At 32.7% G+C, this 27,458-nt stretch overlaps 1 protein-coding gene across 4 annotated transcripts in view; it reads left to right on the top strand.

Moving 5' to 3' along the window:
* The window catches only part of LOC145254557 (peptidase inhibitor 16-like), a 398,175-nt gene that overhangs the window by 198,742 nt on the left and 171,975 nt on the right, over positions 1–27,458 (top strand). The window lies entirely within an intron of this gene.

Below are 27,458 nucleotides of genomic sequence, written 5' to 3' on the forward strand. Positions count from 1 at the left end.
CGAGACGTTATTGACATAATAATAATGTTTGTGTTTCTGCATAACAAAACGGAATGTAAAAAAATGTATCGAAAGTTCTAGAGGAGCTCTTTTTGCACGCAAATAATATTTGGATCTTGGAATGTAACTTTACTGCTATTCTGTTATGTGTGCTCTGTTGTAATGTTTAACGCACATTGAGCTGCTAAAGAAAAAGGAGTAATATACAAAAAGAGTAAAATATAATTGAAAAAACATGTTTTACTCAAAGAACATATGTGTGTGTGTGCGCATGCGTGCACGCGAGTGCGTATATATATATATATATATATATATATATATATATATATATATATATATATATATATATATATAAACGTTGCAGCTGCTCACATAAAACCTCCAAAAATCTAGAAATTAACAATACCACCTTTCAAACCAATAAGAATATTTTAAAATGCCTGTTGTAACCAACCCCCTTATCCGAGTGACCAAGAATTCCTCCCAAGTTTGGCTAGCCAATATATATATATATATATATATATGTTTGTGTGTGTGTGTGTGTGTGTGTGTGTGTGTGTGTGTGTGTAGATGACGTTCTGGTTAGATCACTGAAGTTAAGCAATAATGATTCTGGCCATTACCAGATGATACTCTCTGCGCTGTTTTGTAGCAATCATTTAAAATTTTTCTGACGCTTGTGCGACATTATTCTACCGTTAGATGGAGATACGATGTGCCTTCAAGGCAGTTCCTCACCCTCCTTATAGTTCGGACCTTGCTCCCTGTGACTTTTGGTTTTTTCATAACCTCAAGGAAAACCTTAGAGGCCGTCGTTATGAGACAATTGAAAAGATCAAAGGGTCATTGACACGTTCACACAAGAGCACTTCTAGAAGTTATTTGAACGGTACAACACGTGTATTACAGCCAGAGGACATTATATCGAAAGGGACTAGAGTTTCATATGTGTACTATCAATAAAAGTGCCCATACGAATAATGTTTGGAAACTTATTTAAGGCATCACTTAAATGCCGTCTCGCCATAAGACGTCAATACCTCCGCCACGAAGCGTGGGTAGACTAATTCTTATGTAACTGAATTCCGGCGGTAGATTACCTGCCACTGAGTTGATTCGGATAAAGATAGTTAACCTAACTGAAACCTCCCGTATATTTGCGGGTTGGCATCTAGCTATCACACACACACACACACACACACACACACACACACACACACACACACACACACACACACACACACACACACACACACACACACACACACGCACACACACACACGCACACACACACACACATATATATATGTATATAACTACTTCATTTACTCACATAAAATGAATATACGAAATTATAAATTTATGCGTAAACTTTAAGTATTTACTTCAACAGTGCTCAATACGTAGGTAGAGCTAGTTAGTAAGTTATAAAATATATATGGCGTTTAAGCTACACTGAATATTCCTCGTTTCATTCACTCTAGGATTCTTCAGGCTTATATGACTAAGCCTGAAGAATCCTAGAGTGGATAAAACGCGGAATATTCAGTGTAGCTTAAACGCCATATATATATTTATAACTTACTATATATATATATATATATATATATATATATATATATATATATATATATATATGAGTGAAATCTCTAACTTTCAAGAATGAAGAGTTTTTAGAGAAATGTATATATGTATATGTATATATATATACTTATATATATACTTATATATATACTTATATACATATACATATACATATATATATATCAGTGTAACGAATTTGTTTTTCTTATCATTAAACATAATAAATTCGAAGTTGTTTTCATTACGACCAATCATCAGTTATCATTACGTTAATTGATACACCTGACAACGTCATGTTTCTTGGCACGCATAAAAGTGAAACCCAACAACTGAATGACTATTCCATATATTCATTCACAAAAATGAAACACACCCACAACATCTGCAAAGTTTACAAAAGCCAATAATGACGATTTGTGCATACTCACTAAAGCATATCAGGTTAGATTTTATGTGTGATTGGAGTAAATGATCTTAAAATAAATTTAATGTGTTATATTTTTTCGTAAAAATCGAGGAGAGAAAGCATTAACTAGACCACCACTGGATGAGTGCGAGGGGGACTGAGGTATTGGGAAAGCTTGTTGCCACCTAAATTTCAGTGATGAATAATGGTCATTGCCAGCAAGAGTCAATGGTAAACGGCTGTTTAGATAATAAACATTTATTTGCATAGTTTAAAAGAAGAGGTGGAAAATACTAGAAATTTTTAGGGACATGTTACCAAAACTCCTGCAATCTCTGATGACGATCTATGTGAGAACTTATACTGAGTACAAAATAAACAAATAAATAAATAAATAAATAAATAAAAAAACACCATCACCACCACCACCACCACCACCACCAACAACAACAACAACAACAACAACAATTATTATTATTAAAAAAAACACTAGGATCTTCATTCTACAGTCCCGGAAATAAAGCGGATGCATGACATTTTTTTTAGTAAACATGATTTGATAAAAATATTTAAAGTTCAGAAATCATAATGACTAAAACTCACTTTGATTTTAAAAGTTGAATTTTAAAATAATAAAGTTAAAATGAAATTTAAAAAATGCCTGAATTCAAATCAATAAAGCTGAATTCCAAATTTAGCAAGCTGAATTCCAAATTAAAAAGCTATATTCTAAATTAAAAAAAAAATCAATTCCAAATTAAAAAAAAAATTAAATGAAATTAACAAACCTCAAGTTCAAATTCATAAACCTTAAGGCGATATTAATAAAACTCAAGTTTCTATTAATACTTCAAATTAAATACTCTCGATGTAAATTAACAAATTGTAGGTTCAAAGGAATACATTTCAAATTAATTTGTAAAAGATTATGATGTCCAATTGCAAATTTAAATAGTAGAACTTCACGTCCAAATTAAAATTGCTCAAGTCCCAATTAATAAAACTAAATTCATAAGTTTTATTGGAAATTTAAAAAGAAAAACACGAAAAAGTTTGATATACCGTAAAATTAAACAATCAAACATAATAAATACATATTTGGAGATGGAAAGAACTTGAAGTATAAAAAACGTTTGTACCAAACTTAATGGATTCGGCATCGATTAACTCAAATGGGTTGATATACCGTAAACAACAACCAAATAACTAATTAAGACTAATTTATAAACTGTGAAATGATGTGCGTTTAGCCCAATAACCACGTCTATGGAATTAGACAAGATCTTTGAAAAGTGTTTTCAAACATACTTATTCTTTACATTATGTAACGATTCGCGCATGCGTAGTCGTGAAATAGTTTATGACATCCATGTATCAATATTGCAATTTTGACATTTTTTTGATGAAAACCGATTAACAATCATTCCACATGTCTGAATTCTCTATATACTAATGTTCAAGTCTGTATATAAAAAATTCGTTGAATATATAGGTTGACAAATGTCTTCACACACACATTCTCATTTATATATATATATATATATATATATATATATATATAGATAGATAGATAGATAGATAGATACAATGTAATTTTTACTACGCAATGCTTTTTCATCTGTATTTCTTTCTATCCTTTTCTCTCTATTGTTCTTCTTATTACTGCCTTTATATCAAAATCAATGCATATTTTTTGTACCTTCGATACAACAAAAGAGACATTCTACGTGTTTTATTAACATTTGCGCCAAGATCACATTGTAGTATCTGTTCTGATTATACCCTTCATCTTTTGTGTCCTCGGTCAGTGGAGAAGAAATCCTTAGACTTAGATATACTTTTTTTTATATCCAGAGTACCCCTTTTTGGGGAGCTGGATTTTCCACTACATTAAAAACCGACCTAGTGTCTAACTTTTCCCTCGTGGAGAGGCAAGTAAATAGGAACATTAATCCTAACTTTCCACGAGGAAAACCCTTTAAAACTTCTAATGCGTTTTTTTTTCTTATGAATGTTATTTTAAAAGTCGACTTTCTCGGGTAACACCGTAATTATAACAAACTCGAAATTGGCACCACTTATAGTAAGCCGCTTTAGCGTGATGGTTATCAAATTGCATGTTTAGTAAATCATCGTTCCAAACCAAGTACGTCCAAGCATGGAGTACTGTTGCCACATCTGGGCAGGAGCTGCTAGAGACAGCTTACCCTGCCTTGACAGATGCTCTTTCTTCCCCTGCAACCTCTTTCCCACAAAAGAGACGTTGCAACCCTATCTCTACTTTATCGTTATTTTCATGGCTAGTGCCTGTCTGAGCTCCAATCTACGGCTCCCCTCCCGTTCTGACTTTCACGAAAAACATTTGTCTAGATGAAACCACTATCAATAATTTCCCCCACTCTTTATCTGTGCCTAAACCTAAACGTACTTTCCATTCTTTCTTAGAACTACACTTTTGTGGAACTCTGTTCCATGTTTCTGCTTTCCAACTGACTACAACATGGTTGTCTTCAAATACAATGTGAACAAATTCTTGATAAGCCATCCACATTACCAAATTTCCACTACTAACGATTAGTACATGTTCTATTTGACCTCTGTACTACCGTTAACCCTTATCCTCGAGTGGCCTCTGGACATTGATAAGCGGTGAATCCTTTGTAAAAAAAGCAATGATGGACTTTTTTTCACATCTACACAAAAAATCGGTAAAAATGCTAACACAGCTCAAAAGATAGTATCTTATATCTTTACAAAGCTACAATTTGTTCATGCATAGAGAATTATTGCCACAACTGGGCATCAACCATTAATCTCTCAATCTTAGATACGATTCAGAAAAGATTCTCATATCTAATAGATCCCGCACTATCGACCAAGCTTCAATCTCTGTCCCATCGCCGCAATGCTGCATTCTTGTGCCTGCCTTACAAGTACTTAAATGGAATGCACTCTGATGAACCCACATCGCTTGCTCCCCCCTCGATCAACTCGACAAACAGCAAGATAACCTTTTTCACCGTTGAGGTCCTTACATGCCGGAAGTACTTTTACACTAAAAGCTCCTTCCCTAAGACTGCTATGCGCAAACATCGAAATTTACCCCCTTGTTTATTGCTTCCATGACATTATTTATCTTGCAGACATCTTGCTGCTCAACCCCCTACAGTCCCCTGTTTAACACGATCCCAAATAATAGCTTAGGCAATATGACTTGTTTAGAGTCAAAAGAAGTAAAAAAAAAAAAAAAAAAAAAAAGCGTTTAGAGTGTGCTCGCATCTTGGCAACTCTTTTTCAGTTATCGGAAACAACCGGAAGAGAGGGAAAATCTAACCGGATGCAGAAATCTGTTGGAATTCCTGTTCACCGAATTGAAATCCATCGTGATATTTTGTTGATATATTATTAGCTGGATCACCGTTGACCCTGCAAGACACTTCGAACCATATTTTTTTACCCAGCTGCATAACAAGCCCGAACCCCTTAATATTAGAACCCAGCCATTGTATTGATTTATTCACCAAAAGTCAACGACGCAGGAAGTTGTGCTCATCTACACGCTACAAGTAGCGCTTGTTGCTTGACCTGGCACGTATTCACGCACATAAGCAGGCCAATAAACACGTCTCTCATATTCAGATATGTGTATTTATTTGGTTTTAATTATCCTCCCCATTCCTGTTATCACTGTTTTCTTTCTTTACCTGACTTACCTGTCGTACCAGTGCTCCTCTCTGTCTGACCATGACAACCACCACCGTCACCACCAATACTACCAGCACCGCAACCGCCACACTTTTTCCGATACAATTTACGCTTATCGCCCACTTCGCCACCGCCACTACCGATAAATTTTGCATTTCCGCTAATAAAAATGAAAAATACTGCACAGGTATGAGGGGGAGTTGGTAGGGGACTATTTCCGAGGGGGTTTGTCTCTCTTTCATTTTCGCTATGCACACACACTTACACGCATAGAGACATAGAGACACTATATATATATATATATATATATATATATATATATATATATATATATATATATATATATAGTGGAGTGGTCCAATCAACTTATCCCCAATGATTACCGGCCAAAACATGATGCCTCCATCTCCTTATTGGCGATGAACTGTGTAACGGTTCGGAGTTCCGTTCGGGTTTCAAACTTTGGTCCATCTATCTGGGCCATCAAGTATAACATGGGCCCCATCCCTAAATAGGACCTGTTGGAAATTCATGTAATTCTGTGTTCAAGCCATTCGTTTTTCCTTATGTTGTCTGCCTAATGGAGGTATTGGAAGAGGTTTAGATGTTCCTTGCAATCTCATTCAACACATTGTATCGGGCAGCCTTGATCTTAGAGCGATTCCAGCTTTTGCAAAAACGAAAACATTGGTGCTGTTTGTGTTTCGCTTGATTTCCCTACGATTTTCCGAATTTTTCGAATATCACGATCTAAAAGGTTTCTCCTGATGCCCTTATTTTTCTGGATTTGGTGCTCGGGTCGTTCAAGAATGCAGCCAAGGGTTTTGGATCCCATTCCAGACCCGTGAAAAAATTTTTGATGGACAATCCTTCTACGAGTCCAGCAACTATCATTTGCTTTTCAATAACCTTTATTCGCTTGATTTTTTGGCATTGTAAGAGATCTGCAATAAAGCGATGGACAGTAAAACTTTTTTAATAATAAATCAAATGGCATAACCTCGTGAATATCGCATGAATTTGAATAAGATTTTGGGAAATAACTAAACTTAAAGCAACCCTTTAATGGTACAATTTTCATTTTTTTGTGACGTATATTGATATTTTACTTATTTGCAATAAAGCGATTGACAGTTTATATATATATATATATATATATATATATATATATATATATATATATATATATATATATATATGTGTGTGTGTGTGTGTGCGGGTGTGTGTATACTCTTTAATCTTTTTTAAGTTTTCGTCTGTTTTTCAATCTAAAGAGACAACAATAACATTTTTTTTTTTGCAGTAAAAAAACCCTGTTTTTAATTTGTGCGTTAAATGGTGGGAAGAAGCAAAGCATTTATGCAAACATGAAAATGGTAGTACTGGATGGAGAGGATGGAGAGGAGAAGCTGGGATGGTGAATCTCTTCTTATTTGAGCGAGGTATAGGAGATGCGAGGAGGCGAGAGGCGAAAGATTGTAACATGTTTTGATTAGAGAGTGGCGGGAAAGAAGAAGACGAAGAAGAATACGAAGAAGAAGAAGAAGAAGAAGAAGAATACGAAGAAGAAGAAGAAAATGTGGAGAAGAAGCAGAAAAATATAGATAAGGACGAACGGGGAAGGAGAAGAAAAGAATATAAAGGATGGAAAGGAAGGCGAAGTAGATGAGGAAGAAGGAAAAGGATCAGAAGAAAGAAAAATATAATAATAATAATAATAATAAGAAGAAGAAGAAGAAATGACGATGAGAAAGAGGAGAAGGAGGAAGAAGAGGAGAAAAAGAAGCAGCAAAAGATGGATTAAGAAAAAGGGAACAGAAGATTTATATATATATATATATATATATATATATATATGTATGTATACTCGTATGGGCGTGGTTCAGAAGGAAAGGAATGAGGGTGGAAAGTTGTTTGTTCGGGTTTCGATTCGAGCTGATGACATCCAAGTCATATACACCCGGGAGCAAAAATAAAAATGGGCCAAGCAAATTTTATACATTTTATTGCACTAAAGTCCATATTGAACAAAGAACAATCGAACAAGTATATTTAAACAAGACTAATAACAGATAATAAGACATTTACTTTAATAAATGCTTAGGATGGAATCGCATTCCCTTTTGATTTATTTAAAATATCAATATTTTTAGACATGCTCTCAACAAAAGTGGAGCACTGTGAAGAGGAGATGCTATTCCATTCGATTTGTACAGCTTTCCACAGTTTGTCATTGTGCAAAAGAGTTCTTCTGACTAATGCACGAGATATTTCGGACCAAATATTCTCGATTGGGTTTAAATCGGAGCTTTGATTTGGCCAAAATATCACATCAATTGAGTTATCAGTAAACCATTTTCTGTTACTTTAGCAGTGCGTGCAGGGGTAATATCATGTTGAAAATTAATGTTCTGTGATATTCCCAGCTTCTGAATACTTAGTAACAGTTCTGCTTCTAATATTCGAATGTATTCCTTTGCATTGATTGACTTTTCACATCTAATAAGTTCCCCAACTCCTGATGCAATAAAAGTTCCCCATACCATTATGCCTCCATTTCCGTATTTAACTGTTTTTTTATGCAACTTGGCGAAAACTTTTTCCAGTTCTTCGATTGCACCGTTCGGGAACATCGAGAGCATCACTAACAAGTCAAAATCTTGATTCATCTAACCAGAAAATATTCCTGAACCAGTCTGTATCTTTCTTGTCATAACATGAGAAAAATCTCTTTCTATCATTGATGTTCTTCTTAGATAAAAAATGGCTTCTTTGCACACCTTTTAGAGGAAAATTCCATTTTTTTCATTCGTCTAGATATTGTATATCTAAAAAGAGGATTTCCAGTCCCTGTTTTGAATTATTTGCTATCGTCAACATAAGTTTTCTTTCGGTCCTTCAAAACAGTTAATTTAAGCCTGTAATCGTCCTTCAAAGTGGATGCCCTAGGGCGACCAGATCCAGATTTCCCTTTTACCAAATGTTCGACTTCAAAGCTTTGACCAATTCCCTTCACTGCAGAAAAAGATGTTTTCACATTTTCTTTTCTTAAAATATCAAAAACCTGCTTGGAATCATTTTGGACTGCCTTAATCCTGCAATTAGGTTTTATATATCACTTTTTAGGATTAATTTTTTCACTTATTATTATATGCTATAATAATAGTAATAATAATAATAATAATAATAATAATAATAATAATAATAATAATAATAATAATCTGTAAAATAGAAATTTTCAGTTAAAATTAACAAAAATTCATGGAAAAGTATTGAAAAAAATCGATTTCTTCCTTCTTTCACTCTTGGCCCATTTTATTGCTCATGAGTATACATAGTTTTGATCTCACTACTTTATATAAGATTCAATAGAGAATTATCACTATGATAATAAATACGTAATCCGCATGAATTAAAATATCATATTCAGTCGTATCTTACGACCAGGCAACGGCCTACTCGTAATATATATATATATAATTATTTTTTTACTATATTAATTAAATACCTACAGACACTAGTGTTTCCTTTCGTGAATCTTCAGTGCAGGGTGTCACGATTAACACCAGTCGAACGATTCGAACTCGGCAACACGAGACATCTCTGGATCGATTAGCAAAGACCGTATCCATTCGGCTACTATTAACCGCGTGAAATAACGTTGACTTTAAACATTTTAATTTTAAATGTTCTTTACGTCAGTCAGACAGTGATCTAATCGTTATACGATGATCTATGCATAAGAGCTAAATTGACCGACTTTAATTCAACTGAAAGTGCTCAACACTAAGAAACGTTATATATATATATATATATATATATATATATATATATATATATATATATATATACTTTCTGGTTCCAAGTATACGAGAGCAAAAATCAATAAATATAGCGGGTTTACTAATAGTGCTTTATAAAAAAAGAGTAAGATATTGTTATTTACCTTCATTTTCTTTGGATATTTGGAAGAAATATTTAGACTGTCATTCTCGACATTAACCATGATTTGATATTTTTCTCTAAGCATAATTTGCAGTTTCTAGTATTTACATTGCAAGGAGAAGCCTATTTTATGATTTGTCAGTAAATAGTAATTTTCCTACATATATTTTGAGATTGTAGTTCTATTTTCGTACTTTCCCTTCCTGGATATTTTATATGTTGAGTCCATTAGAAATCATTTTACTTATACCTTGTTTTCATTCCGCATGTTAGCGGTTACTGGTGTTTTATATATGGCCTTAGCAGTTATATAGGTATCTATTAGTAGGCAATTACGTTCGTATCCTACAAGTACAGAAGTTATTATTGTTAACTCTACAAGAATTATTTTTATTATTCTTAATTATGGTTTATTGCGTTTATCTATTATTGTTGCAGGTTATCCATGCAGCAATATCTAAGTCTGATGTTATTTCTTATTTTAGCTATTTACCAGAAACATGTATCTATTATCGTAATTAATATTTTGTTAATTTGTGTTTTTATGCTTCTCTCCCATCCATCCTCCTTCTCTCCCCCCCTCTCTCTCTCTCTTTATATATATATATATATATATATATATATGTATGTGTGTGTGTGTCTGTGTCTGTGTCTGTTTGTGTGTATGTGTCTGTTTGTGTGTGTCTGTTTGTGTGTGGGTGTGTGTGTGTGTGTGTGCAAAACATTCGGACGCAGAACACGATAAATCCCATATCTTTAGCTCTTGAGCGTAAGAAAATAAACAATAAAAGGACGAACATATAAATTCTGGACTTCTTTCTCTTCTTCTACTTCTCCTTCGCTCCTACTCCCTGTACATCTCTCAACTATCTCCTCTCTCTCTCTCTCTCTCTCTCTCTCTCCCTATATATGTGTGTGTATGTGTGTGTATGTGTTTGTGTGTGTCTGTGTGTGTGTTTGTATTGTATACACCCTTTTTCTACATCCGCTCTTCTTTTTCATATTTTTTTTCTTCTTTTTCCTCGTTTTCTTTTTTTCTTCTACTTCTCCCCGTTCTACAATTTTCTTCCAAACCCAGTCATGCATTATCTATATTTCAGTCATTCATATTTATCATTTCGCATCGCCATTTTGTTTTCATTCGCTACGAAAACGTGGCGGGAAAATATTAGCTTAGATGGCGGTTCCTTAAAATAGACGCTGATTCAGTCAGCAAAATTTGTTTTTTGTGTAAACTGGCGTCTGTCAAAACAAAATAGTCTGATCAATAGTAGTCGACATATAAACGTACGCATTGAAATTAACGCATACAAAAATTTCAAATGAAACACAGCCATTTATCGCTACAAATACGATTAAGATGACGATTTTCACCGATGTCATTAAACACACACGTTTCTGCGTAGCCCGTTTGCCAAAATTATGTTTTTCTAATATATATATATATATATATATATATATATATATATATATATATATATATATATATATATATATATATAAGCGCCGACAGTCGTCTAAACGGCCGATTGTTAATGATGGTTTCAATAGTTTCTAGTCTGGCCGCACTGCAGAACTAAGATATAGCAAAACAGTTTGTTTGCGGATGAGTATAAATGCTCCCTATCACAAGTCGAGGATATTAGGAAGTGAAATACTAAACTGCCACTTCTGTATAATGCAATGTTCTTTGTGTAAATAAACGGAGCTTAGGTGTTTGGAAAATGGTCGATCATTGTAATTTCACGTGATTTTAGCAGCCAAATAGCGTAACGGTTAGAAGCGCCGGCGGTCGAGTTTTAAGCATGCTTTGAGGTAGTTGATAGTCTAGCCTCACTGAAGAACTGAGATACAGCGAAACAGTCTGTATGTTTGTTGCTTTATGATTTTTTTTTTAATTTTTCGATTTTCCGTATAATCTTTTTTTATATCAAAATCAAGAATATTAATAAAAGTTCCATAGTTGTTGCTGCACGAGCGCTTTCGATTGTCCACGGATCATCTTCAAGTGTTGTAGTAACAATGCGAAGGAGTGAAAATGAGAATTAAAAGTAAAAACTAAAATATACAGTAAACGGCCTTAGGTGATGATAAGTTAAAATACATATAGAGTCGATAAAATGTCGATTAAAAATTCGAGTATTAAAATCAGCAAGTTCGTGGACACTGTTAACAAAGTCCGTCCATTACGAACTACGCAAGACATTTTAGAACGTTATTGCTTTTCTCGAATGCAATACCATTTATAGTGGCATATATATATATATATATATATATATATATATATATATACATATATATATATATATTTATATATATAAATATATATATATATACAGTGGCATATATATACATATATATGTATGTATGTATGTATGTATGTATAGTTTTTACATACCAATCGTAACAGATAAAAATCGTTTTATTTAATTTATAATGAAAATAAATTTTATATATAAAATTTGGAAAAACATCCAAGCTTAATGATGGCCTTTTTATTGAGTTCCAGAACAATAGTGCTCTGTAAAAATATGAAGTAATAATATGTAAATAAGAAAACGTGATGTTTGGAACATGTTTGGTATAGCGCAACGGTTAGAAGCTCAGACTGTCATTTGGGCGGTCGGGTTTTGATCCTGACTTGAGGTAGTTGCTTGTCTACCCGCACTGATGAGCTGCGAAACGGCACTGTATGAGGATGACTATATGTATATTTGTTAATCTTTTGCTGGATACGTACTCGGTTTGTATATAACAATCATAATGGGTAAAAACTCTTTTTAGAATTATATATATATATATATATATATATATATATATATATATATATATATATATATATATATATATATATATATGCGCTTACCGACCGGTTACAGGTGCTCTAGTTTAAATATAAATTTTCGTCGTCATGATCAAATAGTTTGGACTATGAAATCTGATGTTTGTGTTAGAATGTCATCATTGTCGGCGATTAGGCTACTTTTACTGCATATTCATTGTTTCGGTTTCAAGGTATCGTGGCGGACGCCTATCGGCGACACTATGCGACCCACACCCCTGCGACTAATAGCAAAAATATTTCGAGTATCTTTTACATGCCATTTACAGCTGACACGAGTGTCTTTTTACCAAAGACAAACACTTATGTATTATTTATACCTGTTTTATAAAAGCCTAGACTGATAGCAATCAGAATATTAACAACGCAGTGAAGCTTGTTGGCAACGCTTTGCAAGATAAATTCAGACAACGAGCACGAGTATTTCCGTAATAAGAATTGCATCATTTAACGAATTAAAGTTTTATGTTAATTTGTAGTATCTTTAGTTTTTAGACAATTAATAGGTCTCACATTATCAACCGAATTCTGACCCTATTCTAATACCGAAAGGTTGCATCCTGTGTATCTGTTTTACTAATGTATTAATGGAATATGCTCTGATGAACTTGTAGCAAGTGTGCCGTTGCTGCTCAACTCCCTACATTCTCTGTAGATATGATCCCGAATAATAATCTCTTAGTCAGTTGAAACAAACTAAAGGCGAAATTGAACCTAAATATATAATATAAAGAGGATAAGGTTAGAACTATAAGTTTAAAATTAAGCAAAGGCGATTTAGTAATACTAAAGTAAAAATATTAAAGTAAGAATACATGTAATTTCAATAAATGATTATTAGAAAAAAATTGGGTAAAGAGAGTTATCTCCCTTGCAACATAACAGAATTAGGAATAGCTTCCTCTCCAGATTTTCCTGTCTTTCATCAGTTGCCTCAGATCTTCAGGCTCACAGTTGGCGTCGTGTGCTATTTGTTGGATGTACGTGGATCTAGGCCGTCCTCTGCTTGCGCGTCTGTGTCGTGGAGTCCATAGCAATACATCACTCACCAATTCATGTTTGCTCCTCAGACAATGATCGGTAAATCGTGGGCGTCTTTCCCTGATGGTATTAGATATGGCAGGTAAATTGCCATAATGTTGCTGCTTCGTGGGATAATTTTGCCAAGATATATTTAATATTGTTCTTAGCATATGGGTGTATGTGCACCGTAAACAAGGACAGACTCTACCACTGCCATGAAGAACTGCCTTTCCAGTTTGTCAGCCAGTCTCGAAGTCCATACTGAATGCAGCCCATCCAATGTGGCCCATGCTTTTGAGATGCGAATTCCGATATCTCTCTCTGTGGAAACTATGTTGCCGCCCAGATACGTAAACTTAACGACTTCTTTCAGTGTTGATCCAACAACAAAAGCCCTGATCTAACAAAAGCCCTTGGGAAATATTTGGGAAATATGAATTGGAAAAAAATTTTTATAAAAATTAAAAAAACATTTAAAATAGAATGATATTATATCTGTCGTCAAAGAACTGCGAGTAAACACGGGGTATCATCATGTCGAATTTTTTTTACCCCCCCCATATATATATATATATATATATATATATATATATATATATATATATATATATATACCATTGCCAACTATTTGCCAATTCTACCCTATGCGACGAAGGCCATCAACTCCTCGTATTTCCCCCTATAACAGACACACCGCTATGCAACATACAAATATCTGTGCGCAAGGTCGCCAAGCTAATCAATAACCTTGATTCCAGCAAAGCAACTGGCCCTGACGGTATTCCAGTTATTGTGCTGAAAAAGCTCCAACCAGAACTTGCTCCCATACTTACAAAACTGTTTAAGCGTTGCTTTAAGGAGAAGTGCTTTCCAACACCCTGGAAAACCATATCAGTATGCCCTGTATTTAAGAATTCAGGCGAAAAATCATCTCCCTCTCAGTACAGACCAATAAGTCTCCTGTGTGTCATGAGTAAGTTGTTGGAATCCATATTAAATAAAGAAGTAGTCAACCACCTCAGCAGAAACAACCTTCCTAGTGACATGCAATATGGTTTCCGCTCCGCAAAATCTACAGCAGATACGCTAACGTTTATATCTCATAGGATTAGTAAATCTCTCGACAAAGGCTTCCTTTCCAGGGCAATTGCTCTTGACATATCAAAGGCCTTTGATAAGGTATGGTATAAGGGTCTATTTCACATGATTTTCAGCTACGGTATCACTGTAAATGTTTTCTCAATTATTAAAACATTTCTCTCCGATAGATTCATGGGCCCAACTCTCTTCCTGATCTACATCAATGATCTCCCTAAATACATACGTAAATCATTCGTTGACATCTATGCTAATGACACGACCATCTATGGCAACACATCAAAGGCTGTAAATGACAAAGTTCTCTCTAATTCTCTCTTCTCTGACCTTGAGCGCGTGGTACAATGGGAGAAGAGATGGATGGTTACTTTTAATACATCTAAAACCAAGCTTCTATCTTTACATCATCAACGCTCTAATCCCCATCTGACATCAATTGAAACGGATGACTCTCGTCTTGGGGAGGCTTCATGTTTTAACAAGCTTCTGTGTTTGACCTTTACTCCTGATCTGAAATGGAACACGGACATCAGGTCTGTTGTCAAGTTCGCTGGGAAAATGGTAGGATACTTCTACCGCTGCAGAAGATATCTCACTACTGATGCAATTCTCTATCTGTATAAAAGCCAAGTACGTCCAAGGATGGAGTACTGCTGCCACATCTGGACAGGAGCTGCTAAAAACAGCCTATCCTGCCTTGACAGAGCACAAAATAGATTTCGTGGCTTAGTAGGGGATGCCCTTTTCTCTTCCCTGCAGCCTCTCTCCCACAGAAGAGACATTGCGAGCCTGTCCTTGCTTTATCGTTATTTCCATGGCAAGTGCTCGTCTGAGCTCCAATTTCTGCCCCACCATCGCCAATCCTTCACGAAAAACACTCGTCTAGCTGAAACTACTGTCATTAATTTTCTCCACTCTTTATCTGTGCCTAAAGCCAAACGTAGATTCCATGAGCAGGGCTTCTTTCTTAGAAGTGCACGACCGTGAAACTCTGTTCCGTTTGCCTGTTTCCCACCTGACTACAACTTGGATGTCCAACATAAACAAATTCCTGACAAACCGCCCTCTAAATTAAAACACTCTATCAAATCTCCAATACTAATGATTACTACGATACTATCTCATTGATTACTGTACACGCAATAACTCTTATCCCGAGTAGCTTCCGGGACTTGATAAGTGGTGACCTCCATATAATATATATATATATATATATATATACATATATATATATATATATATATATATATATATATATATATCCCGCATGATTTTCTAAGGGGGACTCCGAATGTATTCACTATTGTTCAGTAGTGTTTTTTCATCGTCTAAAGAGGGGCCGTTATTGAGAATATTGTCAAACGACATAAAGTTTGAAATTGTCCGACCGGTCATGAAACGATTGTAACGTATTATGAAAATACAGAACTTGTTGCTATCAATCCGATTTTTGTTGTTTGATTTTATGAGATATATATATATATATATATATATATATATATATATATCGTCAGAATGTGAGAGAATATATAATTATTTCCACATGCAGACAACGTCGAAGCTCATAAGAACCAAAATAGCCAACAAACCGGAAGTTCCAAACTCGAGTTTCGCCCTCATTTGGGATCATCAGTTAGACACATCCGAACTCGGGATCTAAAACCCGAGCCTCTTGCATGCTAGGCAAGCACTCTACCAACTGAGCAAACACGCAACACACACACAAATGCCTGTCAGCTTACACAGATCAAGCAACTCGTGGCATAGATCCGACAGTGGAACGAACCTACCTCATACGAACAAGGGATGTGGTCGTCCAACCAGCTATAACTCAAACCGACGTATCATAAGTAGGATTTTTATATTTTCAGTCTCTAAATCCAGAGAAATATTTATTATCCATATTACATTAGATAATCTAATTCACATACAAAATTTGCCATATGTTTTATCTACGCCTTCTCTCTCGCCTTCTCTTATCCTAATTTGTGTGATGCTTCGAAATTAGTGGTACACTGGGGATTTTAATTTCATTTTCAGATATTAAGAGGAAAAATTGTTGCCTTTAATGTACAGGAAGAAGTCACCCTATATATATGTATATATATATATATATATATATATATATGTATATATATATATTTATGTGTGGATATGTATATATATATATGTGTGTGTGTGTGTGTGTGTGTGTGTGTGTGTGTGTGTGTGTGTTATTAATGCATCAACATAAAATGTCATAAAGAGGCATAATATTTTATGTATCGATTTAGCCATTGGCTTATATAAACGTTAATCCGTGAGCAAAAATAACAACGAATCGTACTTGTTAGCTAGCGAAACTAAACACACGTGTATATATAAAAACAACCGTAACATAAATTCCATGCATTTTGCTCAATGATTCCCTATGGGGATAAAACGCGGAAGACGTTGTGTAGCTTAATCGTCATATGTATTTTTATAATTTATATATATATATATATATATATATATATATATATATTATGCCTCATCCTTGTTGGAGTAATTTGTATGGTCAATGAAATTACCAACTGCCACCAACGAAAATGCAAATCATTTCATATAAACACATGGAGAATTCTCGGCAACAAACTGTGTATATAAACATTGCGATTCTGATTACTCACAGCGAGTGATTGAGAATTAAATTAGTAGGAACTTCAACGATAACGTTTAAGTTCGAAAGGGGCTCAAAACACTTGCTAGTCTAGCCACACAGAAGAGCTATGATACGGCTAAACAGTTTGTCTTTATCTGATATATATACTAGAAGCGTGTTGTTATTGATACATGCCTTGGCGACTTTTCGCGTTATTTTTATTTTCTTATTAGTAATCTCGACAAACAAGTGAGTTTTCGGGTCTCATATTGAAGTTTGTGTATTTTGGATCGTAGAGTTCTTTTTTCGGCCATTTCTCAACCGACATCAGAAGATAATTACTAAATAAAATATGTCAAAATTATGTGATCTTCTAACACACACACACACACAAACACACAAACACACACATAGACTAAGTTATCGAAACGTTTACTGTTTATAGTGTTTGTTGTATCATCTATCATAAAGGGAATCGTGTGTGATCGTCTAGTCAGAGTTAATGTCGTATGTTCGTCTAGCTGTTCTTTCTATTAAAGAAGGAGAAGAGACAACGGTTAAGCCGTCTATCCTCTTCTGAGTCTAAACCAAATCTCCTCGGTTCAGCTAATCTGATCACGTGACTCACACGCAATCCGATCAGCTGATCCTGACTTCCAGTCAACGTGTCTCCATCTAATTTACACCTCTCTCTCTCTCTTTCTCTCTCTCTCTTGATCCATTCTCTAACAATAGTAAGCATGTTAATATGGAATGCAAAATGCACATACTTAACGGTTTATTACAATTTCACCCCAACAAGACACAGTGCCACTTTGATGTAGGAGGCTACTAACGGGACATAAGTTGCAGGGGTACTGGAATAAGGAGTTAAGCAGCTATATGTGTAGCAAGATGTCTGTTCACATTACACTTGAACATCTGCATGTCAGTACAGTTGGGAAAGCAGGAACCCGGAAGGGAGTTCCAAAGTCTAGCAGTTCTGGGGAAGAGATTATTAGAGTAGAAGGCTTTCTTAAATCTAGGGACCTCTACTGTGTAGGGGTGGGATTTTGCTGTTTGTCAGGTTTACGTCGACGGGGTACAAGAACTTGTAGTTCGTATATTAGGTATCACCCCTTTCTATTATTAGTAGTTTATTTATATATTTACATTCCTTTTTACTTATTAAAAATATATAAAAGTTATATATATATATATATATATATATATATATATATATATATATATATATATATATATATATCGAGTTAAAATTGTACACTTTATAATTATATTAATTGTTTGTACACAAGAATAACAAGATAAAGTTAATCGTTTCCTTATTTCATGAATGTTAAAAAAAATTAGATAAAAAAAATTTATACGGACTAAAATTTTGTTGGTTAACAGAAAAATTGAAGAATTCAAAATTTTTCAGGAAAATAATGATAGTGGGATTATATACAAATATCATTGAACTAGCATTTCAGCCCGGCGTTGCCTGGGTGTTTGGATGTGTATGTTGAGCAAAAAAAAAAAAAAGTGGTAGTAGGAAGGCAGGCTCGAACCCGTACCGCGAAGGAGGAAAAGAACAGGGAAAAACCTGACGTCTTTGCTGTTACGACTACCGCCAAACCGGAAGTTACGTAGGTTTAAATTAAGGCTAGGCAATCGAAAGGAGAGGATGACTTTCAAAAATATCGGCGAAAAAAGCGACCCCCCACTGTTGAAAAGTGCCCAGTTGAAAGTGAAGATATTAATGTTTTTAGCCATTTTTTCGATATTTGTCGTCTGAAAGGTCGAACTTCAAAACAATACTCATCTTGTAAAAACCCGTCGCCTCTGTCGAAAGTTTTAGACAGACATGCAAACATACATACATACATTTATATATTGGTAACTAAAAATTTTCGATCCAAACCGATTAAAAAGCTTGCCCTATCTTTAAATACCCTTTACGTAAAATTTTAAATGTTTAAACCAGAAATTGTCTAAGTAATTTGGTAGAGACCGCAGAGGTATTTTTTTAAAAAATTTACCCTATTATGACCCCTTAACATTTGTTGTTTAGGGCTCAAATCAAGATATTAAGTTAGATCCATGTCCAAGGAACCTATATATAAAATTTCAAGTGTTTAGATCCAAAATTGGCGGAGGAGTTTGGTAGAGTTTTCAAAGATAAAATCCTTGAACTTTGACCCCTTAACAGCCAAATTTCTGGCCGAAAACCGATCACAAAGATTTTCCCAAATCTCAGTACCCGGTATATCAAATTTCGAGTCTGTGGACTTAAAATCGAGAGAGTTATTGCGTAGGAAAATGTACACACACACACACATAACACGGACACGTTCACTTTTATAGATATGTAGATATATCATTCCAAGGTGCAAAAGATGTAGTTAATTCAGACTCATATGTTTTATTAATTTTTTCTCATACAAAAGCCTGAATTTTCCTTATAAGTTTTACAAGTATTGCGTAAGGGAAAACTACTAAACACTATCTTCAGAAACGAATGGATATCCCTATATATATATATATATATATATATATATATATATATATATATATATATATATATATATATGTATATATATATATAATGTATTGAAACATATAATATATAAACACCTTGAAAAAGAGTAAAAAACATATTTTATTTTAAAAAGGAAGCACACAATAAGTGGATAGTCCTTAATCCGCTGAGTTTCGAAGAAATATTTTCCTTTTCATCAGGGTAGGGATTAGCAAAATGCGGGATCGGATTTTGCTTGTAAAAGTATTTGATGAAACTACAAGTAAGTCATAGATCTTACTTGGTAAAAAAATAGTCAAGCAGAGCAGAAGGAATAGGGGGAAAAAGATGATTTCAAGTGAATGGATAGTCTGGTGAAGGGTAAAATATTCAATAACGGTAAAATCAAAAAAGTTGATTAAATTTCAATTTCCACAAGTAAAATCCAAAGGAACCGAGTTAATGGAAGATGGTTCAAAATAATCTAAATGGCAGATATTCGTGGATTAATTCACAAATTGGTACAAGGAAAAAAAGGGAATGAGTTCAAATAATATTATTAAAAGAAAGATAAATTGTGCGTAAAAATAAAAAAATGGAGAGATTTTAAAATACGGCTGTCAAGGCTGATTTAAGAAAAATGAGTAGAGAAGAAGACAAAAATAATTGAATGGGGATTGAGTTATTTAATATTATATATGTATATACATATATATACATATATATATATATATGTATACATGCATACATATATATATACATATATATATATGTATACATGCATACATATATATATACATATATATATATGTATACATGCATACATATATATATATATATATATATATATATATATATATATATATATATATATATATATATTACACAGATAAAAAATAAATGCTATCTTAACATCGGAACTTATCGGGATAATATACAGTTTAACATCCTAGATAAAAACCAGTAGGAAAACTCGATGAATGATATGTACATTGAATAAATCACAATATGTATTAATCCATTAAAAATTGTATATATATAATTATATATATATATATATATATATATATATATATATATATATATGCGTATAATGTATTGACACTATATATATATAAATATATATGCGTATAATGTATTGACACTATATATATATATATATATATATATATATATATATATATATATATATATATAGTGTTATAATGGAATAATTCCAGGAGGAAATCCGGGTATGAGAGCTCAATGTGGTAAACAGAGCAAAAATTTAATTGTCTAGTTTAGATGCTTGAAAATACCATAAGGTTGAAATAAATTATTGCATCGATAATTATGTAATTTCCATGTTATATATATATATATATATATATATATATATATATATATATATATATATATATATATATATATATATATATAGAGAGAGAGAGAGAGAGAGAGAGAGAGATGTTATATTATTTATTTTTGTTTTTGCAATACGTTTTGTATGAATTCAATTATTTATACGGAAGTGCATTTTTATCCAAATGCGAGTTGGGAATAATTTTCCCTTTGACCAATTTGGTACCCTAAGTAGCGGCATATATATTGCTTTTTTTTTAAATATAATAATGCATTGACACGTATTTCGTCGTCCACGACTCATCTAGATGCTAGATTTAGCCACTCTGATGAGTTGTAGACGACGAACACAGGTCAGTGGATGATTATATTAAATATATATATATAATTTAGCTATATATAATGTATTGAAACTATATATATATAAAAAAAAAAGAAAAAGAAAATTGGGAAAGCTATTAAAATACAGCAACGTTATATTACTCGAAGATCCTAGATACTAATCGCACTCAAACTCAAGAAGCATGTGAACAGTCGCCAATATCTTTAAATAAAATAATAAGTGGCCACGACTCAGGATTGAAAAAGATTTCGTGCTAAAGTTCGCTGCACATGGGTTTTTTTTATCAGATGGTCAGTAATGGAAGATCCATATGTGTTGGCAAGTACGTCTGTTGTTTTATATGTCCCATTTCTGATTTTGATAGGTACGATTTGTTGGACTAATCTATCCTATCTTTATATTGTTCGACCACATAGTTGGCACTGCAACTACATTCAAAATATATCCTGTGCCTAAATCTAAAAATGGATTTCATGAACCAAGCTTCTTTTCCTAGAGCTCCGTTCTGCTGGCCTGCTTTCCAGATAACTACAATATGGTCATCTTCATGTCCAATGTAAACAAGTTTCTGCTGATTGCCTTCTTAATCAAATTATACCAAATTCCATCTACCTACGATTACTATACTGTTGTCCCGATGACTAGGGTATACTCATTAACCCTTATCCTCGAGTGGCCCTCTGACCTTGATAAGTGTTGATTCCCCTTGTAAAAAATAGCAACCTACTAAGACAAGCGATCAGCTCACAGTTGTCCCCAATAAAGAACATTGTTGTGTCTTTTGTAATTCATAGTTTTGAAACGGCTCATGTCAGTTAACACCGACCATGCGACGCGTGTATATCACTTTATTACACGATATTACAGCGGGGCGTCTTGTTAAACGATTTAGCACGGAGTCATTTGTGACAGATTCTACTTAAAAGACGATGCATTTGTCTCTTCGTTTCATCGAGCCTCGTTGGCGTCGCAATGCGATAGGGATTCTCTCAAAATTTCAAAACACATCTTTGCCTTAAATTATACGATGAAAAATTATCAGTAATTACACGTTTTCTCTTCGGACTATTGTCCTCGTCGTTGATAATATCTTGACTGCGTTTCGACTGATTTTGTTCGTTCCTTATGCGACAAGAACCCTTGGAAGTCGCTTCACACAACGCATGAAGTAACTTAAAACTAAAAAGCGAAACGAAAAATGATAAAGAAAAAGATAAGAGATGCCTATTGACTTAGTTTAAAAAATAGTTTTGTTTTTAATTAGATTTTTCCAAATTACAATATTGTTTCCAAACAACATTTTTTTTTCAAATATGCGATATTCCTTTTCAAAACAATATCTGAAGAGAGCCAGACGCGCTCGAAACACGTGTTATAAAACTCTAGCCATGATACGGAATGAATTTCTTCAATAATTCTCTGTGTCTGTCTGTCTGTCTCTCTCTCTTTCTCTCTCTCTCTCTATATATATATATATATAGTAATTTATAAAATATATATGGCGATTAAGCTACACTGAATATTCCGCGTTTCATCCACTCTAGGACTCCTCAGTCAGTATATAAATATAGGAGTAAAAAGAATAGGATTGATTCTTTAAGATTCTTTAATGCAAAAATCAACAAATTGTTTTTACAGGTTTGTATTACTACATATAGATTCGAAAAAAGTTGTCAAAAAAATATAACAAATAAATGTTATCAAAGGCAAGAGAAGTTACTTTTCTACCAAACTGGTATATTTTTCGTGTTTTTATTCAATGTAACATGTTTATTAAGCTCGAAAAACATACAGTGTTTACCGATGTATTGGAAAATTTAAAATGGCGCCCGATTCTCTCTTTAACACGGTAAGTTTAGGAAAAGGAGTTATAAATAAAAAATAAACAAAATACTTTCAGAAACTCGGTCAATATATGTTACCGTGACATAGGCTGACATATATTCGGTAGGTTTTTAATATTATTTTGTCTATTTTTTTATTTACAACATCTTTTCCCAAACTTACCGTGTCAAAGAGAGAATCGGGCGCCATTTTAAATTTTCCAATAGATCGGTAAACACTGTATGTTTTTCGAGCTGAATAAACATGTTACATTGAATAAAAACACAAAAAAATATATCCAGTTTGGTAGAAAAGTAACTTCTCTTGCCTTTGATAACATTTATTTGTTATATATTTGTTTTTTGACAACTTTTTCGAATCTATATGTAGCAATACAAACCTGTAAAAACTCTTTATATCATGGTATTTTAAACATTATGCTTCTCATCATAAGAGGAGAGAAGATGCTATGTAACATAATAGAATGCGACGTCTAGCGATAGTTGCATTAGGAGAGAGAAAATTGTGCAGTGAGAGATAAAAAATTGAGACTGCTTGGATTTGGGAGAGCTAAATTAAACTCGGTGATATAGGAGGAGTATAATTTACTGTGTGTGTGTGTATATATATATATATATATATATATATATATATATATATATATATATATAATTAAATAAAATAGACTATTTTGTCTATTAATTCTATTTTCGATCCTTTCCAACTTCCGAATAAGAGTCTTCACTTCTGGCAGGAACTTGCTGGTGTAATCACCATATTTATCATGTCCGAGTATTATCCAACCCTTCAGAATTTATCGTCAGAGATAAATTAATCAAATTATTTTTTAACAATTTATATACGTTTTTTTCTTCTTCTTCACTCATTGGTTAATTATTATATTTTATTTCATTTATTTATTTTTCATTTTCATTTTATTTATTTATTTATATTGTCCATTAATAATCAATAAAAAAGATGAAAAATTGAAATGCTAGAACCATTACTAATAAAAATAAAAAAGAACGTACTTTTAATAAAATAAATGTTACCAATATTAATAACATCCTAAAGTGTTTGTAAAGCTGTTTATTTTTATAACTTTACAAACATTTCAGCATTTTTATAATGTTAATCAATGAATAAAAAATATAAACATAAATAAATAAAATAAAATAATTAACCAATGAGGGAAAGAGAAGAAAACAACGTATATTAATTGTTCAAACGAGTTAGATTAATTTATCCCTGACGATGAACCCTGAAAGATCGAAAGTACTCAGACTTATAATAAATATGGTGATTACATCAGCTTGTACCTGCTAGAAGTTAAGACTATTATTTGGAAGTTGGAAAGGATCGATAATAGAATTAATAGACACTCTGTATATATATATATATATATATATATATATATATATATACGCAATTATACAGAATTAAAATTGTTATATAGAGTATTTTGATATGTAGCACACTTTTAATCCAGTTTTTAGCAAATAATGACTAAGAAAGAGCGCTAAATGTTCTAGTTTCAATTCTAGCGGATGGTATTTACTATATATTGGATGATAACCAATAGAGAATCGGCTCTATAATAATAAATAAGAACACTATAAGAATCAAAATATTATTTATGGGTATTTTACGGCCGGGCAACGCCGGGCAGTCTGTTAGTATACATATATATATATATAAAGGAGATTAGAATAATAGTCTAAAGAGCTAAGTGTATTTTAATGTAATAGTGAAATTACTAGTTTAATTAAAATACAGGAAATGCTCGTTGTAATTTAGATATATAATAACCAATAGAGAATTAATTAAATTTTTGATTTTTAATTTAATTAAATTTTGATTGTTAAATTTAAAAAATTTTAAAACTTTTAAATTATAAATCACATTACTTAATATATATATATATATATATATATATATATATATATATATATACATACACACATACGTATATATATACACACACGCACACACACACACATATATATGTGTGTATATATATATGTGTGTGTATGTGTATATATATATATATATATATATATATATATATATATATATATATATATATATATATATATATATATAGTAAACTTATAGCCTGCCACAATCGATTGAAAAATGCGATCATAGATTAGATAATGCGTCTATTTCCTTGGGTGAGTCGACAGATAACACAATACTTGATATCGTCTTTCTCGTAGGTGGGCGACAATAAAATAAAATTGTCACGTGTTATTTGAAAGTTTTCCCAGAATGCACAGAATACGTAAGCAAAAAATGTCAAAAATAGAATATATCTCAGATAATAACTTTTCTTTAAGACTACTTTTTTCGTGGACATCAACGTTTCCGCTGATCGTATCGTCATTTAATTTATTTATAGGAACGCTAATAAAAAAAACTGTACCTGCAAGAAGGAGTTGGCGTCGGTTTCACTGCTCGCTCAATGAGATTAAAGGGAATCAAAATTCGAATTTCTAAAAACAACTTAAATCTCACCGCCTTATCGCTGCTTACATAGTTTAATATTTGTACCCAACCGTCTCACAAGGCAATGAACATAATCTAAAAATATTTCTTTATAACATTTCAGCATTGTTCACGTAATTTTGTTTTATTTTAAATTTGAAAATCATAGAAATCAAAAATAAGAATACAACTATTTACACATAATTCACGGCTCGCAACAATATACAAGGGTTCGAACAGCCAGTTTTAAGGATAGCAATAGACTTCACCCCGAATTTTATATAATTTGCTATATAAAGGCAAATGTCGGTTCCTATGCGCAGCTAAAACTTGAAAAACACACAACAACACCTACAAAGTTGGTACTTTTTTAATCGCGTAACATCGGGTGTATACTATCTGAAATTTAAAAATAAGATTCATTATTTTTAAATCAAATGACCATCTAATGCTACCACGTAGTCTGTTTTCCGACCACTAATTAAAGGAAAGTAAATCTGAGCTGGGGTTTTTTTTTTCAGAGTTATTTTCATTACACCGGTTGGAGTTGTGTGTAATTATGTTCAGAGAGAGAGAAAGAGAGAGAGAGACAGGGAGAGAGAGAGGGAGAGAGAGGGAGAGGGGAGGACGGAAAGGGAAGAGGGGGAAAAGAGAAGGGTTGCAATTATGTTACACTTTTGCCGTGTGCAATTTTGGATTTTACTAGTAAAATCTTAAAATTAGGAATGGGTAATATGGTTTTATTGGATAGGTGCTAACCAATACATGGTGCCTTATTAAATCCCGGAAATTATGGTGAATAAAAGACAATTGCGAAAATACGGAGCAGAAGATGCTGATGAAATAAAGTGAAGGAAAATGAAAGAATGAAAAGTGAAGATAAAGATAACAAGGATGGAAAACGATTGAAAAAAAATGGCAAAACAGTAAATAATGATAAAGAATGAAGATGAATAAACGAATAAATAAGATAAAAAAAGGTAAAAGAAAGATAAAAGAAGATAAAAAAAGACAAACGACAATTGCGAATATAAATCCGAATCAGAAGAGAATAATGAAAAAACGAAGAGAAAAAGTTGGTGAAAAGAAAGGGAATAATAAAGAAGACAAGAGAACAATTGAAGAAAAGCATTAAACAGACGAATAAGAATAAGAAATAAGAAAAAGAATAAGAATAAGAAATAAGAATAAGAATAAGCATAAGAAATAAGAACAAGAATACGAATAAGAATAAGAAATAAGAATAAGAAATAAGAATAAGAATAGGAACAAGAATAAGAAATACGAATAAGAATAAGAAATAAGAATAGGAATAGGAATAAGAAATAAGAATATAAATAAGAAATAAGAATAAGAATAAGAAATAAGAATAAGAATACGAATAGGAATAAGAAATAAGAATAAGAAATAAGAATAAGATAAAGAATAAGAATAGGAATAAGGAAAAAAAAGGAAATAAGAATAAGAATAATCATAAGAAATAAAAATAAGAATAAGAATATGAATAAGAAATAAGAATAAGAATAGGAACAGGAATAAGAAATACAATTGGGAATAAGAATAAGAATAATTATAAGAAATAAGAATAGGGGGAAACATAATAAATAGATAAAGAAGATAAAAAATTGTAAAGAAGAAAAAAATAAAGAAAGAATAAAATTAAACGAAGAAAGAAAATCAAGAAAGATGAAGAAATGAGAATAAATAAAGAAAACGAATGAATCAATGAATAAAACA

Source organism: Euprymna scolopes, chromosome 30 (genome assembly GCF_053919585.1).
Source record: "Euprymna scolopes isolate OS-2025 chromosome 30, ASM5391958v1, whole genome shotgun sequence".
Classification (NCBI taxonomy): domain Eukaryota; kingdom Metazoa; phylum Mollusca; class Cephalopoda; order Sepiida; family Sepiolidae; genus Euprymna; species Euprymna scolopes.